Consider the following 17,637-nt stretch of genomic DNA (forward strand, 5'->3'; position numbering starts at 1 on the left):
AGACAGAGATCGGGAATGATGTGGCTATTGCACATCAAACAATAAACATAATATGAACCAGAGTTGACATTCCATGATTTGGAGATGGGGGAAATTAAATTGAAAGAAACGTTTGTCGCGGAGTAGGTTGGGATACGTAACTGGGCTATTATGCACACGTGCTGGTAGACAAAGCCACCTTAGTATCGAATGGAATACTGATTTTCGTTTTTTTCATTCCTGTTGATATTGCCTAAAGTTTAAAATTATTCTGACAATTGCTATAGAATCGCTGGAATTTACTGATATAAGTTCATAAAGGAACTTACTGAATTGTTTCTAGAAAGTATTTAAATAAGCCGCCGAGCTTAGTACAGACTTTGTTTGACAGACGCTAAAAGCTACACACTGATTTTTGGGTTTTTCTATTCTATCTATATTTCCTAAAGAGCTAGAATTACTCTGAAAATTGTTATAGAACCGCATATATTCACTGATATATTGTTCCAAAAGGAAATCGCAGAATCATTTATAGAAAATACCTAAACGAATCGCTGAACAAATTCAAATAAAATACCGGTGAAATACACACGTGGCGGGCGTCACATACTGATAACCCCCTTTGTCTCGACCAGGGACAGGCTAAGCATACAACGATAGAAATAAACACCACATAGTAAGGATTGAATATACCTAAATAACGCATTATACACATTATCAGACGACTTAGATAAAATGTCTGCAGCCATCACGCCCAAACAAATGATTGCAGTAGAAACTCAAGACCAAGGGGAGCAGCCAGATAACACTCAGATCGTGGCACAGACTGTCTCTCAGATGATCCAACAGCAGGCAGCCCCACCACCCCATTACCCACCCCCACAGCGGTATATCCTGCAACGGCAACGGGCTCAACGAGGCCCCTACACTGGACCATACAGAGGGGGAAACTACCAGTGGTATAACTGCGGAATTCCCGGTCACTATGCCAGATATTGCACGAAACCACTCTCCCCGCAGCAACAGCAATGGAGAGAAAGAGGAAGAGGACGTGGAGGGGCACCAGGAAGAGGAAGAGGACCCTCTCCTAGACACATGCAGCAGGAGCAGCAAGATTACAACCAACCCTCCCACTTCAACACCTGATCACCCAGTAAGAATGATGAGGATGCCACTCCTGCCGATGACCACACTGTCTGAAGCCCAAGAAGTGTACTGGCTAAAATGCCTACCCACAGGGCCTGCCACCCCTCACATCCAGTTTAAGTTCAACCAACTGAAAGCTCAAATCTACACTCTGCACCCATATAAGACTCCCCAAGCTGAGATCCATTGCACACTCAATGCAACAGAAACTGATGACTGCCTCTACACTGCAGACTGGGACGAAGACATGATGCACCTGACCCCACCTATCAGGTGTTGTACCATTGGGTGTGGCCCAGAGGGGGTGGCAGCACCGGTCATCCTACGATCAAGGAACCTCCATGCACCCCTGGCCTGGACGGCTGAAGCATCAACAGCCATAGCACTCCTGAAAACAGATCTATCAGCGGCAGCAGCTCTGACTGCACCTGACTACAAGAACAAGTTCCATTTGGATGTTTCTGGAAGGGAAGGATTCACCTCATCCGTCGTATTCCAGAAACAAGAGGGGGAGAGAAGGGTCTTGATGTACTACTCTTCAAACTTGACCACATTGAGGTAGGACAGTCAACATGCTCCAGATACGTTGCTGCAGTAGCAAAAGCTATTGAAAAAACAGCTCACCTCGTGATGGCACCCTTCAATCAGCCATCATCCCTCAACCAGCATCGGCCAAATTAGCTGAAATCATCGGATTGACGCAGGTCCTCATCAGAGGAAAAGGAAAGACTGAATATCTATACAGACTCAGCCCATGCCCATGAAGCAGGCCACACTGATGGACCCAGAACTTTTATGAGAAACACATGGCCCCACACACGAAGGCAAACTAAAGACCCTCCAAAAAGGCCTCGCACATCTGGTGGCACCCTCACATAAAAAATATGACTGACTTATTTTATGACGATGATTTATTTTGTGATGAATGCAATGGTTGTGACAGACACAACCCAAAGAAACCATATCAAACACCAATGGGCTCATACGTAAGACCTAATGCATGTTTTCAGGATATTAGTATAGACTACACCGACATGGGCCCCGAAAATGTATCTAAAGGCAAACTCTATCTCCTAGTCATAGTAGATAGGTTCTCCAAATGGGTAGAGGCAATACTAACAAAAGGGGAGGATGCTAGGTCAGTCTTTGAGTGGCTACAAACCAAACCAAACTAATACCCAGATATGGCATCCCAAGACAAATCAAATTTGACAAATGGCTACATTTAACAAACACCTGAGACAGGTGGAAGAAAGATTTGGCATAACCCACAGATTTGGATCTGTGTACAGGCCCCAATCCCAAAATCTGGTGGAACGTCAAACCAAAAGCAAAAGCTAAGATAGCTAAAGTATGTGCCTCATGGGATAATGACTGGTAGAGTCATGCATGGTCCACCAAGGGAGGGAGGTCATATGCCCGCCCTTGATGTACAACAAATTGTAATGTCTAATTATGTGAAAAAACTGACGGTTCTCGCTGCAGCACTCTCTACCCAGGTTCACAAGGTCCAGGAGGGGGAGCTGCCGGGGGACACGCCACTACTGAAGGTAAAGGTTGGTGACGGGGTGAGGGTTACAGTCCACAAGAGAAAGTGGCTGGAACCCAGGTGGACTGGACCGTACGAAGTGAAGGAGGTTACTTCACACTCAGTCCAGGTCAAAGGTAAATCAGGCACACCTTGGCACCGCCTTACACATTGCACCCCAGCCCCAATTCCTTATAGAACACTGACTGAAGTCAGAGCTGATTTGAGCGGCCTAAATTCGATTCCAAATGAAGACACTCCTTCCTCAGGTGATGCGGCATCAAACTCCGCCTCCCCTGAGAAGGGAACCTCGCCCAGTTAGAGGGAAATTTCTCCCTCTCTGGGTGAGGCTGGGGATATCTGGTCCCTTATTTGTGATATTCCTACTGATATTTGGAGTAACCCTAGGACTTTCACATGGTTAATTGAACAACTATTTCACCCTGCCACATCACATACACCAACCCCTACACATGTCCCTAACTCCTTTCCTGATATCACTCCCTCCAATCACTCCCGTCCCAAACGTAGCACTACACCTACAGACCCACCATGCAAACCAGACAAGGTTAGGAGCACCACCTTATGTATACCCACGATTGCAACCGCCACCTTTCTGCTATAGTTTTCACGTCTAATAGACGTGAAGAGGGGGATTTGTTATATAAATATTCATACACATAGCTCATATAAACAAAGACATTCCGTCGTAAGAACACATACACCCAGCCATAAGACTGACCCCCTTTTCCTTATATAAACACACATCTCATCTCTCTCTAACTGGCCGGTCCCAAGAGCAAAGAACTTTTGCTGTGCACCAATGGGGCCCGCTCTGGCTAGAGCAAGGCCCGCCTCTAACCCTCCGACCAGTCAAGAAGACCGAAACGACAAGACTCCACCTACTTTATTCTATGTATAAAAATGTATGTAACCATTGTATAGGCCTCTTTTTCACCTGGCTCCTTGCCGAGTTATGTGAACTAGGTCCGTGCACGTAAAACTGCGGGACAAGATATCTCTGACTCATTAAAACTGTCTTTTGTTACAACTGAAATCCACTCTGTCCAGCGTCCGTGATTTGGTCTCAACTCTCCAGTATTTGAACACTAACAACTCCCGGTAGTTGGTATCCATCCGGGCGATCCTGGCTCCAACCATCTGGAGCAGGTGATCGAACTGCCTTCGGTCCAGACGAAAGTAACTTCGGAATTCCTCTGAAAACAGTCGAAGCTCTTGAATTAGACAGTGGAATTCCCCTGCCTGCTGTCGGGACTTTAACCATCTCTGGATCCACACAGACCTGCGCTTTCGGCGGGGCTGGTCCCGGTCCAACAGTGCGATCAAGACCACCTTCCTCAACGTTGATCTCATTGTTGAAAGAGCCTACTCTGCTATCTTGACTATTTATTATTGCATTTCGCTCGAAAACTGCATTTTGGAAGGAAATTATATTATAGGCTCTCACAATTAATGGTAAATAAATTAATCATAAATGTGAAGAAATTATGCAATCAAACTTTTTATGTAATCGCACATTTTACTGAATATGTGTGCAAAATAATAATAATCTACATTCAGAATTTGCTACTTTCTGTCAAGTCTACGCATACAATTTGACGCATAGAATTTGATTCCTGTCCCCCCTTGGGTTGTGCGTATCCCTCTAGTGGTGTGGGGGCTGTGCTTGGCAAAGTGGGTGGGATTATATCCTTCCTGTTTGGCCCTGTCCGGGGGTATCATCAGATAGGGCCACAGTGTCTCCTGACCCCTCCTGTCTCAGCCTCCAGTATTTATGCTGCAGTGGTTAATGTGTCGGGGGGCTAGGGTCAGTTTGTCATATCTGGAGAACTTCTCATGTCTTATCCGGTGTCCTGTGTGAATTTAAGCATGCTCTCTCTAATTCCCTCTTTCTCTCGGAGGACCTGAGCCCTAGGACCATGACTCAGGACAACCTGGCATGATGACTCCTTGCCGACCCCAGTCCACCTGGCCGTGCTTCTGCTCCAGTTTCAAAGGTTCTGCCTGCAGCTATGGAATCCAAGCCTGTTCACCGGACGTGCTACCTGTTTTCAACTCTCTAGAGACAGCAGGAGTGGTAGAGATACTCTTAATGATCAGCTATGAAAATCCAACTGACATTTACTCCTGAGGCGCTGACTCGCTGCACCCTCAACAACTGAAAATGAACATTTGAACATCTTGGCCATGTCCTGTTATAATCTCCACCCGGCACAGCCAGAAGAGGACTGGCCACCCCTCATAGCCTGGTTCCTCTCTAGGTTTCTTCCTAGGTTTTGGCCTTTCTAGGGAGTTTTTCCTAGCCACCGTGCTTCTACACTTGCATTGCTTGCTGTTTGGGGTTTTAGGCTGGGTTTCTGTACAGCACTTTGATATATCAGCTGATGTAAGAAGGGCTATATAAATACATTTTATTTGATTTTGATTTACTTACAGGCTCTAACCAATAGTGTAAAACAAGGTATGTGTGTGTGTGTGTGTGTGTGTGTGTGTGTAGGTAGGTAAGTAAAGAAATAAAACAACAGTAAAAAGACATTTGAAAATAACAGTAGCAAGGCTATATACAGACACCGGTTAGATAAACAAAGAGTAGCAGCAGCGTAAAAGAGGGGTTGGGGAGCGGCGCACACAATGCAAATAGTCTGGGTAACCATTTGGTTACCTGTTCAGGAGTCTTATGGCTTGGGGGTAAAAACTGTTGAGAAGTCTTTTTGTCCTAGACTTGGCACTCCGGTACTGCTTGCCATGCGGTAGTAGAGAGAACAATCAATGACTGGGATGGCTGGAGTCTTTGACAATTATTAGGGACACAGCCTGGTGTAGAGGTCCTGGATGGCAGGCAGCTTTGCCCCAGTGATGTACTGGGCCGTACACACTATCCTCTGAAGTGCCTTGCGGTTGGAGGCCGAGCAATTGCCGTACCAGGCAGTGATGGCTTGGGGGCTTGGGGGTAAAAACAGTTTTTTTGTCCTAGACTGATGGTAAAGGCGGTTTACTCAGTTGCCGTCGGATCCTTACAAGGCACACCGAACTACGTCCAGATATCTCTGTCTCTTCTTCATGCAAATAACAAGGATTTGGGCACTGTTGGGTGTTTGAAGGAAATCCTTCATGTTCGACTCATGAAAGGAATAATATTTTTCCAGTACGAGTTTAGTCATCGCTGTCCTGATATCTAGAATCTCTTTTCGGTCACAAGAGACGGTGGCAGAAACATTATGTACAAAATAAGTTACGAATAACGCAACAACAAAAATCACACAGTAGCACAATTGGTTAGGAGCCCATAAAACGGCAGCCATCTTCTCTGGCTTCATCACACCCTGTAGTCTCGCAATCCCAAATTCCTCTCTGCAGCTGCCACCACAACATCAATTTTATGCGACTTATGTTCCATCCTTGCAGTACAGATAATAACTATTGCTATAAATGAAACAAATCCAATATTACTGAAACAAATCATCTATCCCTCTGTACTAGTACTGCTATTCACACCACTCTTCTCAGGATCCATACCCCTTGACCCATCTTCCTCTACTTTTTCACTGCCTCAGCATATGACAACTTCTGCACTACTCTAACCCTGGAAACTTCAACCTGCCTCTCTTACACTGGACATTTCTGATCCCCAGCCCCATGGGCACCCCTACAATTAACACATACCATTACTTAATCCAATGCTACACATTCCTTTTCCTCATGCCCTCTGCACATTTCTCATACCTTGGAACCTCCCTCTTACAAACTGCAGCCACATGCGCATAAGCTTAACACCTGTATCAACATAATGTATTTGGCACAAAATCTTCTACTGGATAACTTATACTGTATATCCTACCATCACTTTGTTGGGCAAAGACTCAACATCAAAACTCAAAAGAACAGACAATGACTCTTCTGTTTCACTACTCACTCCACCCTGTCTACGTCGCACCAAGCGACGAGCATCACAAACACCTGGAATCTTCCCCTTCAGTCACATTTACCGCTTCCCCAGAAATCAATCCTTTCAGTGGTGCCCTTTTCTTGAGAGCAAAACAATTTATATCTCTTGTCCACCTTTGTGTAACACAGAGCACCTGCCTCCTCTGACCAGCAGAAACACAAACAATAATTTAGAGACCACTTTTGGTTACTACCTTCACTGATTTCACAGCACCCAACTCAGTTTTCACCCACCCTGAAACCGCAAATGGATCAACCAAAAGGCAAGGGTCCCCTTTTTCAAAAAATGCACTCCTACCATCAGACTCATCTATATCCTGACCCACGGCGCAAGCCTCAAGCTCTGAGAACTTCAGCACACCTACCAACTCCGACACCTAACCCTCATTCACTTCCATTTCTCCTCCTGTCTTTGATCCAGCTTACCGCTCACTCTGCTTACACAATGGCAATATTATCTTCATGAATGCAGCTGCCACTGTATTGAAGCCATTGGATGCAGTTTATCATAGCACCTGGCACTATATCACGGGTGATAGGCTCAGTACATATCATTGCCTTTTGTATTAGAAAATACAATGTATTGTCCATCTTTAAAGTTTCGTAGATCGTTGCATTGTGCTCTTTTTGTCTACAAATTCCCTTTGCAAAAACTTCCCACATACCTTACCTCATTGATAAATGAAAATTCCACCCAAAAACGATATGTTGGTATTTGTTTCATTAATTAATTGTTGATATAGTCCAAAAATGTTTGCATGTCAGCAGTCAAGGGTTCAAGATATGTAACTTCAAAATACAGAAATACAGCTGGTATGATGCTAAATGGATTTCTTTATTTTGAAAGTTATATATCTTTAAAACTTGATTGCTGACATGCAAAACATTTTGGGAGAAAGTGCAGAAATGTATTCTTGTCAATAAATCTTTTGCCAATCTCTCTCACGTCCACAAATGTATTAGAAGGGAGTCATAACTAGCAACAATTACACTATACATTTCTACAGCACACATTAATCACACAGTACATAAAAAGCAAAACACAGTCATATGAAACAAACACATTCTTCAGTAAAAAGGACCTCTAACATCCGTCTGAATTGCCCTAGAGGCACCAAATCCACTAACTTTAAGGATTTTTGGAGATCATTCCATGAGAGGCACAGACAAATTAAAAGCAAATGTACCAAACTTAGTGGAGTTTGAAGGGATCTCCAGGATTAGCCTTTCCTAAGTCTGGGTCTTGTAACTTAAAGTATTTACAGAGAAAAGAGTCGGCCCGACAATTGAACCCTGTGGTACCCCATAGAGACTGCCAGAGGTCCAGACAACAAGCCCTCCGATTTGACACACTGAACTCTATCTGAGATGTAGTTGGTGAACCAGACGAGACATTCATTTGAGACACCAAGGCTGTTGAGTCTGCCGATACGAATACGGAGACTGACAGAGTCGAAAGCCTTGGCCAGGTCGTTGAAGACGGCGGCACAGTACTGTCTTTTATTGATGGCGGTTATGATATCACTTAGTACCTTGAGCGTGGCTGAGGTGCACCTGTGACCAGCTCGGAAACCGGATTGCACAGCGGAGAAGGTATGGTGGGATTCTTAATGGTCAGTGATATGTTTGTTAACTTGGCTTTCGAAGACTTTAGAAAGGCACGGCAGGATGGATATAGGTCTGTAACAGTTTGGGTCTAGGGTGTCACCCCCTTTAAAGAGGGGGATGACCGAGGCAGCATTCCAATCTTTAGGAATCTCGGACGATACAAAGAGAGGTTGAACAGACTGGTAATAGGAATTGCAACAATGGCGGCAGATCATTTTAGAAAGAGAGGGTCCAGATTGTCTAGCCCAGCTGATTTATACGGCTCCAGGTTTTACAGCTCTTTCAGAAAATCTGCTATTTGGATTTCGGTGAAGGAGGAGCTGGGGAGGCTTGGGCAAGTAGCTGCAGGGGGTGTGGAGCTGTTGGCCGGGGGTTGTGGTAGCCAAAAAATGGTCAAAGGCACACACATAAGAACTCACATGGAACTGGTTGTGCGGATAATCTATTTTCATGGTAAAATGTTGGACCCAACATTTTGAATATAAGGTACAATCACCACTGTGCTCTGAAATGTAGGTAGGGACAATGTACTGGTGAGGAACATTAGCATATTTGGGTGTGTGGTCTAATATGTGTGTATTTGTGCCAACAGTCAGCAGCATACAGCAAAAACACCTTGATTTAGCAGTAAAAACACAGTAACACCCAGTAGCGTAAAATTATAGGGCATTTTTAACAGTGCATTTACCTGTAAGGTACTGTAAAACAACATGGGTAAGACAACAGTACCAAAGATTACTGTAAAAAACAGAGTAGCTGCAGTTATGGATGTCTGGAGCCCAGAAGTTTTGGACTAAAGACTTCTGCGCATGTGCAGGATCTGCTGAGCCCTCCCCCTCTGAGTCCTTTCAGTTCCTACTCAGTGCTCACTCACTCTGTGACTCTGCTGTCGAATGTTTATGCAATCAATGCAAACATAACTTCACATAACTTGCAGTCTAATGATTTCATGTTCTTTTTTCAGGAGGGGATTTAGCCTACATGCAGCTATTTACTCTAGGTAAGCTATACATAGCCTATACAGCATATCAACAAGCAAGACAGACAGGGAGCAAAGAGCGGTTTAATGTGCAAATATTGGCTATTGGGAGGCAGAGTTATTTTTTCAGTAACTCATCATCACACAGGGCAGTTAGTTAGTTTTGCCCCAATGTAATGGGTAGACTGCACCTTGCTTGTGCTACGGCAATATGCATTACAACAGACAGATAGCCTTCATATACACTGAGTGTACACCTTCCTAATATTGATTTGGACCCACTTTTGCCCTCAGAACAGCCTCAATTTGTCAGGGCATGGACTCTACAAAGTGTGGAAAGCGTTCCAGTGGGATGCTGGCCCACGTTATCTCCAATACTTCCCACAGTTGTGTCAAGTTGGTTGGATGTCCTTTGGGTGGTAAACTATTCTTGGTACACATGGGAAACTGTTGAGCATGAAAAATCCAGCAGCTTTGAAGTTCTTGACACACTCAAACCGGTGTGCCTGGCACCTACTACCATACCCTGTTCAAAGGCACTTAAATCCTTCTTTAACCTGTCTCCTCCCCATCATCTATACTTATTGAAGTGTATTTAACCTCTATAGGATCTGTGTGTCCCCCGCGCGACGGTTGAGCTGACGTACGATAATGTGATTAGCATGAGGTTGTAAGTAACAAGAAAAGTTCCCTGGACATAGACATATTTGATATGGGCAGAAAGCTTAAATTCTTGTTAATCTAATGTAAATTCTTGTTAATCTAACTGCGCTGTCCAATTTACAGTAGCTATTATAGTGAAAGAACACCATGATATTGTTTGAGGAGAGTGCACAGTTATGAACGTGAAAATGTATTAATAAACCAATTAGGCACATTTGGGCAGTCTTGATACAACATTTTGAATAGAAATGCAATGGTTCATTGGTTCAGTCTAAAACTTTGCACATACACTGCTGCCATCTAGCAGCCAATATCGAAATTGCACCTAACCTGGAATGATGCATTGTGACCTTTCTCTTGCATATCAAAGATGATGAAAATAAAAAATATTCTCTTTGTATTATCTTTTACCAGATCTAATGTGTTATATTCTCCTACATGCATTTCACATTTCCACAACCTTCAATGTGTTTCCTTTCAAATGGTATTAAGAATATGCATTGCCTTCCTTCAGGTTCTGAGTTACAGGCAGTTAGATTTGGGTATGTCATTTTAGGGGAACATTTTTAAAAGGGTCCGATCCTTAGTGACATCAATACGGGATCATATAGCTTTCACCTGGATTCAACTTGTCAGTCTATGTCATGGAAAGAGCAGGTGTTCCTAATTTTTGTACACTCAGCATACGTCAAAACTGTAACTAGGCCGCTCAGGAACATTACATTTCGTCTTGGTAAGTAACTCCATTATATATTTTGCCTTGAGTTTTAGGTTATTCATGCTGTAAGGTGAATTTGTCTCACAGTATCTGTTGGAAAGCAGATTTTACCAGTATTTCCTCAAGTATTGTGCCTGTGCTTAGCTCTATTCTGTTGATTTTTATCCCCCTGAAAAATACCCTTGCCCTTACCGATAACAAGCATACCCATAAAATGATGCATCCACCACTATGCTTGAAAATATGAATAGTGGTACTCAGTGATGTGCTAGATGTGCCCCAAACATAACGCTGTGTATTCAGGACATAAAGTTAATTTATTTGCCAAATTTTTTTGCAGTTTTACTTAAGTGCCTTGTTGCAAACAGGATACATATTTTGGAATATTTTTATTCCGTACAGGCTTCCTTCTTTTCACACTGTCATTTAGGTTAGCATTGTGGAGTTACTACAATGTTATTAATCCATCCTCACTTTTTTCCTATTACAGTCATTAATCTCTGCAACTGATTTAAAGTTATCATTGGCCTCATGGCCTCATGAGCGGTTTCCTTCCTCTCCGGCAACTGAGCTAGGAAAGACTCCTGCATCTTTGCAGTGACTGGGTGTATTGATACACCATCCAAAGTGTAATTAATAACTTCACCATGCTCAAAGGGATATTCAATGTCTGTATTTTTTAAAACCCATCTAACAGTAGGTGCCGTGCCCTTCTTTGTGAGTCATTGGAAAACCTCAGTGATCTTTGTGGTACAATCTGTGCTTAAAATTCACTGCCTAACTGAGACAGATACAGTGCCTTCAGAAAGTATTCACACCCCTTGACTTTTTCCACATTTTGTTTCCACGATACCCATGGAGCTGGGAGGGACGGTGCGCAGGGAGACCGGAGGGAGTTCCCGCTAGTGCACCATCTGTGGTTGTAGAGGGCACACTGCTGGTCGGTGCCGGGTTGGTTCCTCTGGGAATCGAGGCAGCAGGCAGGGCGCTCTTGCATCACCCCAGGTGAGTCGGCACCATTCTCACCCAGAGCCCTCTGCCGCACATATATTTGTGTCTGTCACTTTTCCTGAATTGTCCCCTCATTCCCAGCATAATGCACTAGTAGATTTAGGCGCGGCTGGGAATTTCATTGATAAAGTGTTAGCTCATAGATTAGGGATCCCTATTGTTCCCGTGGATGTGCCTTTCCCCGTTCACGCCTTAGATAGTCGACCATTAGGGTCAGGGCTTATCAGGGAGGCCACCGCTCCTTTGAGTATGGTGACGCAGGGGGGTCACACAGAAAATATGAGTATTTTCCTTATTGACTCTCCTGCGTATCCATTGGTGCTAGGCCTACCCTGGTAAGCTTATCATAACCCCACTGTTTCTTTGCCACAGAGGGCTCTCACGGGGTGGTCGCAGGAGTGCTCAGGTAGGTGTTTAGGGGTTTCCGTTGGTGCTACTAAGGTGGAAAGTCCAGACCAGGTGGAGACCTGGTCTGGACTGGACTGGTGCGCATTCCCCCTGAATATGCCGATTTGGCTCTCACCTTCTGTAAAAAGAAGGCGACTCAATTACCACCCCATCGAAGGGGGGAGTGTGCGATAGATCTCCTGGTAGACACTGCACTTCCCAGAAGTCACGTGTATCCTCTGTCGCGAGCGGAGATGATTGCTATGGAGACATATGTCGCTGAATCCCTGCATCAGGGGTACATTCGGTCCTCCACTTCATCCGTTTCCTCGAGTTTATTTTTTTGTGAAGAAGAAGGATGGAGGTCTGCGCTCGTGCATTGATTATCGAGGTCTCAATCAAATCACGGTGAGGTACAGTTACCCGCTACCTCTTATCGCCACGGCAATTGAGTCAATGCATGGGGGCGGCTTCTTCACGAAACTGGATCTCAGGAGTGCGTACAACCTGGTGCGTATCCGAGAGGGAGACGAGTGGAAGACGGCATTTAGTACCACCTCAGGGCGTTATGAGTACCTCGTCATGCCGTACGGGTTGATGAATGCTCCATCAGTCTTCCAATCCTTTGTAGACAAGATTTACAGGGACCTGCATGGGTAGGTTGGAGTGGTGTATATCGATGACATTCTGATATACTCCGCTACACGCGCCGAGCATGTGTCCCTGGTGCGCAGAGTGCTTGGTCGCCTGTTGAAGCATGACCTGTATATCAAGGCTTAAAAATGATTGTTCTTTCAACAGTCTCCTTCCTAGGGCATCGCATTTCCACGTTAGAAGTGGAGATGGAGAGTGACCGCATTGCAGCCGTGCTTAATTGGCCTACTCCCACCAAGGTGAAGGAGGTGCAGAGATTCTTAGGGTTTGCCAACTACTACCGGAGATTGGAGATTTATCCGGGTAGCTGCTTGACAACACCTTTTACAAGAAACTCAGAAGTGACCCCACTTCCCAATTTCAGAATACTATCTTTACTGTTCTAGATGGGTATTTAAGTTCTGGTCAGATAACCAAAAAATAACATGATTTTTTGGCTGTTCAACACCCTAAAATTGCCCGAAATTACACAAGAATGTTACACAACCTCCAGGGCTCCCTATTGTAGCGGGCATTGATGCAGTAATGGCCCCTCTATCTACTTTTTTTATTTTTTTTATTAGACCACTCGCAGAACAGCTCCCCTCCTTTGTAAAGGACACCAGCAGTATGATCTCTATCATTGAATCTCTTGATCCTCTCCATGAGAATACCTTGTCAGTTACTTTTGATGTTGAGTTGTTAAACGCAAATATTCCACACGAGGGCGGTATTGAAGCTATGGAACATTTTCTTCTGCAACGTGACCCTAATGAACTACCTTCCAGTGCATGCATGCATTATAACATTGGCTGAAATAGTACTCACGCATAACTATTTAATGTTTCTAAATGATTTGTTTATTCAGACGAAAGGTATTGCTATGGGATCCCCCATGGCTCCTAACTATGCTAATGTGTATGTGGGTTACATGGAGAAACAGTCTATTTTCAATCCTCTCAAAAATGTTTTCTTGCCTCACATCATTATTTGGAAACGGTATATTGATGATATTTTTGTTCTATGGAGGGGTGATGCAAAACAGCTCCAGGTGTTTTATGCTTTTCTTAACTCCTGTTCTGAGCATCTGAGATTTACTATGCAATCTGACACACGTCAAATCAGTTTTCTTGATCTTCTGATCTTGTGTGAAGATAATGTTCTATACACTGATCTTTACAGGAAGCCTACTGATCGTAACAGTTTGTTGAGGGCTGATAGTTGTCACCCACTTCCCTTGAAAAAAACAATCAGATTTCAACAGAAATATGGCTGAGACGCAAAGAAAGTTCAAGGAGAAAGTTCAAGGCTACAAGAATGATCAGATAAATATTGCGTTTGAGAAAATTCAAAACAAAACGAGACATGATCTTTTTCAAGGTCAGTCTCGCAAAAAGACGCATTCTTGTGTTCTAACTACCAGCTATTCAAAGTGCTCTGAACAAATTAAGGGAATTGTTCAGAAACATTGGCACATCCTAAAATCTGATGGTAGTCTCGGTAATGTGTTTTCGGACCTTCCCTTGGTCGTATTCTCGAGGGGCAGAAATCTCAGAGACCAATTGGTACACTAATTTACCACCTCAAGATATTCCTGAACAACATCTATTTGTGCCCCTACTGGATGGAAATTACAAATGTAATGGCTGTGCTCAATGCAATGGCACATAAATGTAGATCCTTCAAACACCCACAAACAGGGAAATCGATCCCAATCAAAGGTGTTATTACGTGCTCCACTAAGGCAGTTATTTATCTTATAACTTGTCCTTGTGGTAAAAATTATGTAGATAAAACAAAGCGCGAATTAAAAGTATCTCAGAGCATCGTAGCACCATTAGGTGTAAAAACTTTACTTATCCAGTTGCGGCCCACTTCTTGGAGGCAGGCCGGCCACTCGATTTCGTCTCTCCGTTATATTGGCATCGAACATGTCACCCTCCTTAGGAGAGGGTGTGACCTTGATAATTTATTGTTAAAACGAGAGGCTGCCTGGATCTTTAATTTAAAGACCCTTGCGCCCTTCAGTCTCAACGTAGACTTTGATCTGAAGCCATTCTTGTGATTATTGTGACTTTGCCATTGTAATTGTTTGTAAGCTTGTGTAGTCAAATTAACCTATGATCGTATGCTATCCATTTGTTGTTTGTATGCTGTTCTTTGTATGACATTTTAATATTTGATAATTAACCAATGATATTTGGCCACTCTTGGCAATGATTACAGACACCTGTGTCTTTTGACACTACATAAACGAGTCATCCCGCAGTGTTTGTGATTATACCCTGATGAAGACAGCTTGGCTGTCGACATGTTGGGAATTACATTTTTGCATATGAGCTCCTAGAGTGTGCGGCTCTCTTTTATTTTCAAGCTGCTCCCATTACCTCACTGCTGAAGGGTGGCCCGGTGCGCTTGCAGTTGTCGGGTGAGGTGGACAGGGCTTTTAGGCACCTGAAGGTTCTGTCTACCTCGGCTCCTGTGTTGGCCCATCCGGATCCCTCTTTGGCGTTCATAGTGGAGGTGGACGCCTCCGAGGCTGGGATAGGAGCTTTGCTCTCTCAGCGCTGGGGTACGCCACCGAAACTCTGCACCTGTGCCTTTTTCTCTCAGAAGCTCAGCCCGGTGGAGCGAAACTATGATGTGGGGACTGGGAGCTGTTGGCTGTCGTTAAAACTTTGAAAGCGTGGAGACATTGGCTTGAGGGGGCTAAACACCCCTTTCTCATCTGGACTGACCACCGCAATCTGGAGTACATCCGGGAAGCGAGGAGACTGAACCCTCGCCAGGCAAGGTGGGCCATGTTTTTCACCCGTTTTGTGTTTACCCTCTCTTACAGACCAGGCTTCCATAACGTTAAGGCAGACGCATTGTCCCGGCTGAATGACACAGGCTCGCGGTCCATGGATCCCACTCCCATACTCCCAGCCTCTTGCTTGGTGGCGCCGGCAGTGTGGGAGCTGGACGCGGACATTGAGCGGGCATCACGTGCAGAGCCCGATCCCCCATGGTGTCCAGCTGGGCGTCTGTACGCTCCGTCTGCTGTCCACAATCAGCTGATCTATTGGGCCCACACGTCACCATCTGGTCATCCTGGGATCAGTCGGACAGTGCGCTGTCTTAGTGGGGTTTTAGTAGGGTTTATGTTTCCTGCTCAGTGTGCGCCCAGTGCAAGGCTCCTAGACACCTGCGCAGAGGTAAGTTACAACCCTTACCCATTCCACAACGGCCGTGGTCGCACCTGTCGGTGGATTTTATTACCAATCTTCCACTCTCACAGGGTAACACCACGATCCTGGTCGATGTGGATCATTTTTCTAAGTCCTGGCGTCTCCTCCCTTTGCCCGGTCTCCCGATGGCCCTACAAACCGCGGAGGCCCTGTTTACACACGTCTTCCTGCTCTACGGGGTGCCTGAGGATATAGTGTCTGATCGGGGTCCCCAATTCACGTCAAGAGTCTGGAAGGCGTTCATGGAACGCCTGGGGGTCTCGGTCAGCCTTACCTCGGGTTTTCACCTTGAGAGTAACGGGCAGGTAGAGAGAGTTAACCAGGATGTGGGTAGGTTTCTGAGGTCTTATTGCCAGGACCGGCCGGGGGAGTGGGCGGCGTTCGTGCCCTGGGAAGAGATGGCCCAGAACTCGCTCCGCCACTCCTCCACTAACCTTTCTCCATTTCAGTGTGTATTGGGGTATCACAGTACAGCGCAGACCGTCATCGCAGTGAGGCCCCCGTGTTCGCACCGGGGTACAGGGTCTGGATCTCGACCCGAAACCTGCCCCTCCGCATGCCCTGCTGGAAGGTCGGCGGTTGACGTCACCAGTCTTCTAGCCATCATTGATCTATGTTAAATTTTCCATTGGTTTTGTCTTGTGTTCCTACACACCTGGTTCCAATCCTATTCATTAATTGTGGTGTATTTAACCCTCTGTTTCCCCTCATATCCTTGTCAGAGATTGTTTATTGTTATGTTCATGTTTTATGGATTGGTATGTGACGGGTTCTTGTACCCACATTTATTTTTATTACGGACTTTGGTTTTGGAGTTCATATTTTAAGTTATTAAAATACTCCATTTATACCAAGTTTAATTCTCCTGCGCTTGACTTCCCTGCCACCTACATACACGACGTGACAATTCTAGAATGGACATTAAAATCAGATGTTGTGGCACCTTGCGATCATGATGCAATATGCGCCTACACATGCACCGTACTTGCCGTACTTGCTATAAAGTAAAACAGAAAGCTCGCTTCGAGACTAGTGTTTGGTATGCAATGTGATCTCCTCGTAATTAGTCAGTGATGACGAGTGTCTTGACGAGAAGGCAAACTTTTCTAGCTATACCAGGCAAAATCGTGCATTATCAGCTCATTGTTAAGGATGTATCCAAATTAATATCAATTGAAAACAGATACTTTGCTGTTATTCTGGCTGCAGAAGTTATGACAGTGTTAGCCATAGCTAATTGGCTAGCTAGCAAGCAAGGGATAAGAATGTTGCCAGTGAGTATGGCAATGGAACATACAGAACGAACGACTAGGTCGCATCCATAAATATCGAACTACTCGAATGAACAACTGAGTCGAGTCTCCAACAACCAAAAGATGAGAGTTTTGTTTTGTATAAAAAATAAAATATCAACACAAATAATTTAGACCGGTAAATGTGAGTTTTCATACTGTTTTCTTTGACAACTGTGGTATAACTTCTTGACGCACCCATCCCTTTAGCGGGATCATTTTCGTCTACTTCCGTTTAATTGCAGAGCGCCAAATTCAAATTGAATTACTAAAAATATTGAATTTTCATGAAACCACAAGTGTAATATAGCAAAACACAGCTTAGCTTGTTGTTAATCCACCTGGCGTGTCAGATTTCAAAAATACTTTACAGCAAGCTATCCAAGCGTTTGTTAGGACATCTCTCTCAGCCGAAATTGACCATATTAAATTATCATTGGAATTGCGCAAAAATTGATGTCAGACATGCACCTACAGTACCCTTATACTCTGTGGCT

The sequence above is a fragment of the Oncorhynchus mykiss genome, chromosome 3, assembly GCF_057628025.1.
Source record: "Oncorhynchus mykiss isolate SJ-2025 chromosome 3, ASM5762802v1, whole genome shotgun sequence".
Classification (NCBI taxonomy): domain Eukaryota; kingdom Metazoa; phylum Chordata; class Actinopteri; order Salmoniformes; family Salmonidae; genus Oncorhynchus; species Oncorhynchus mykiss.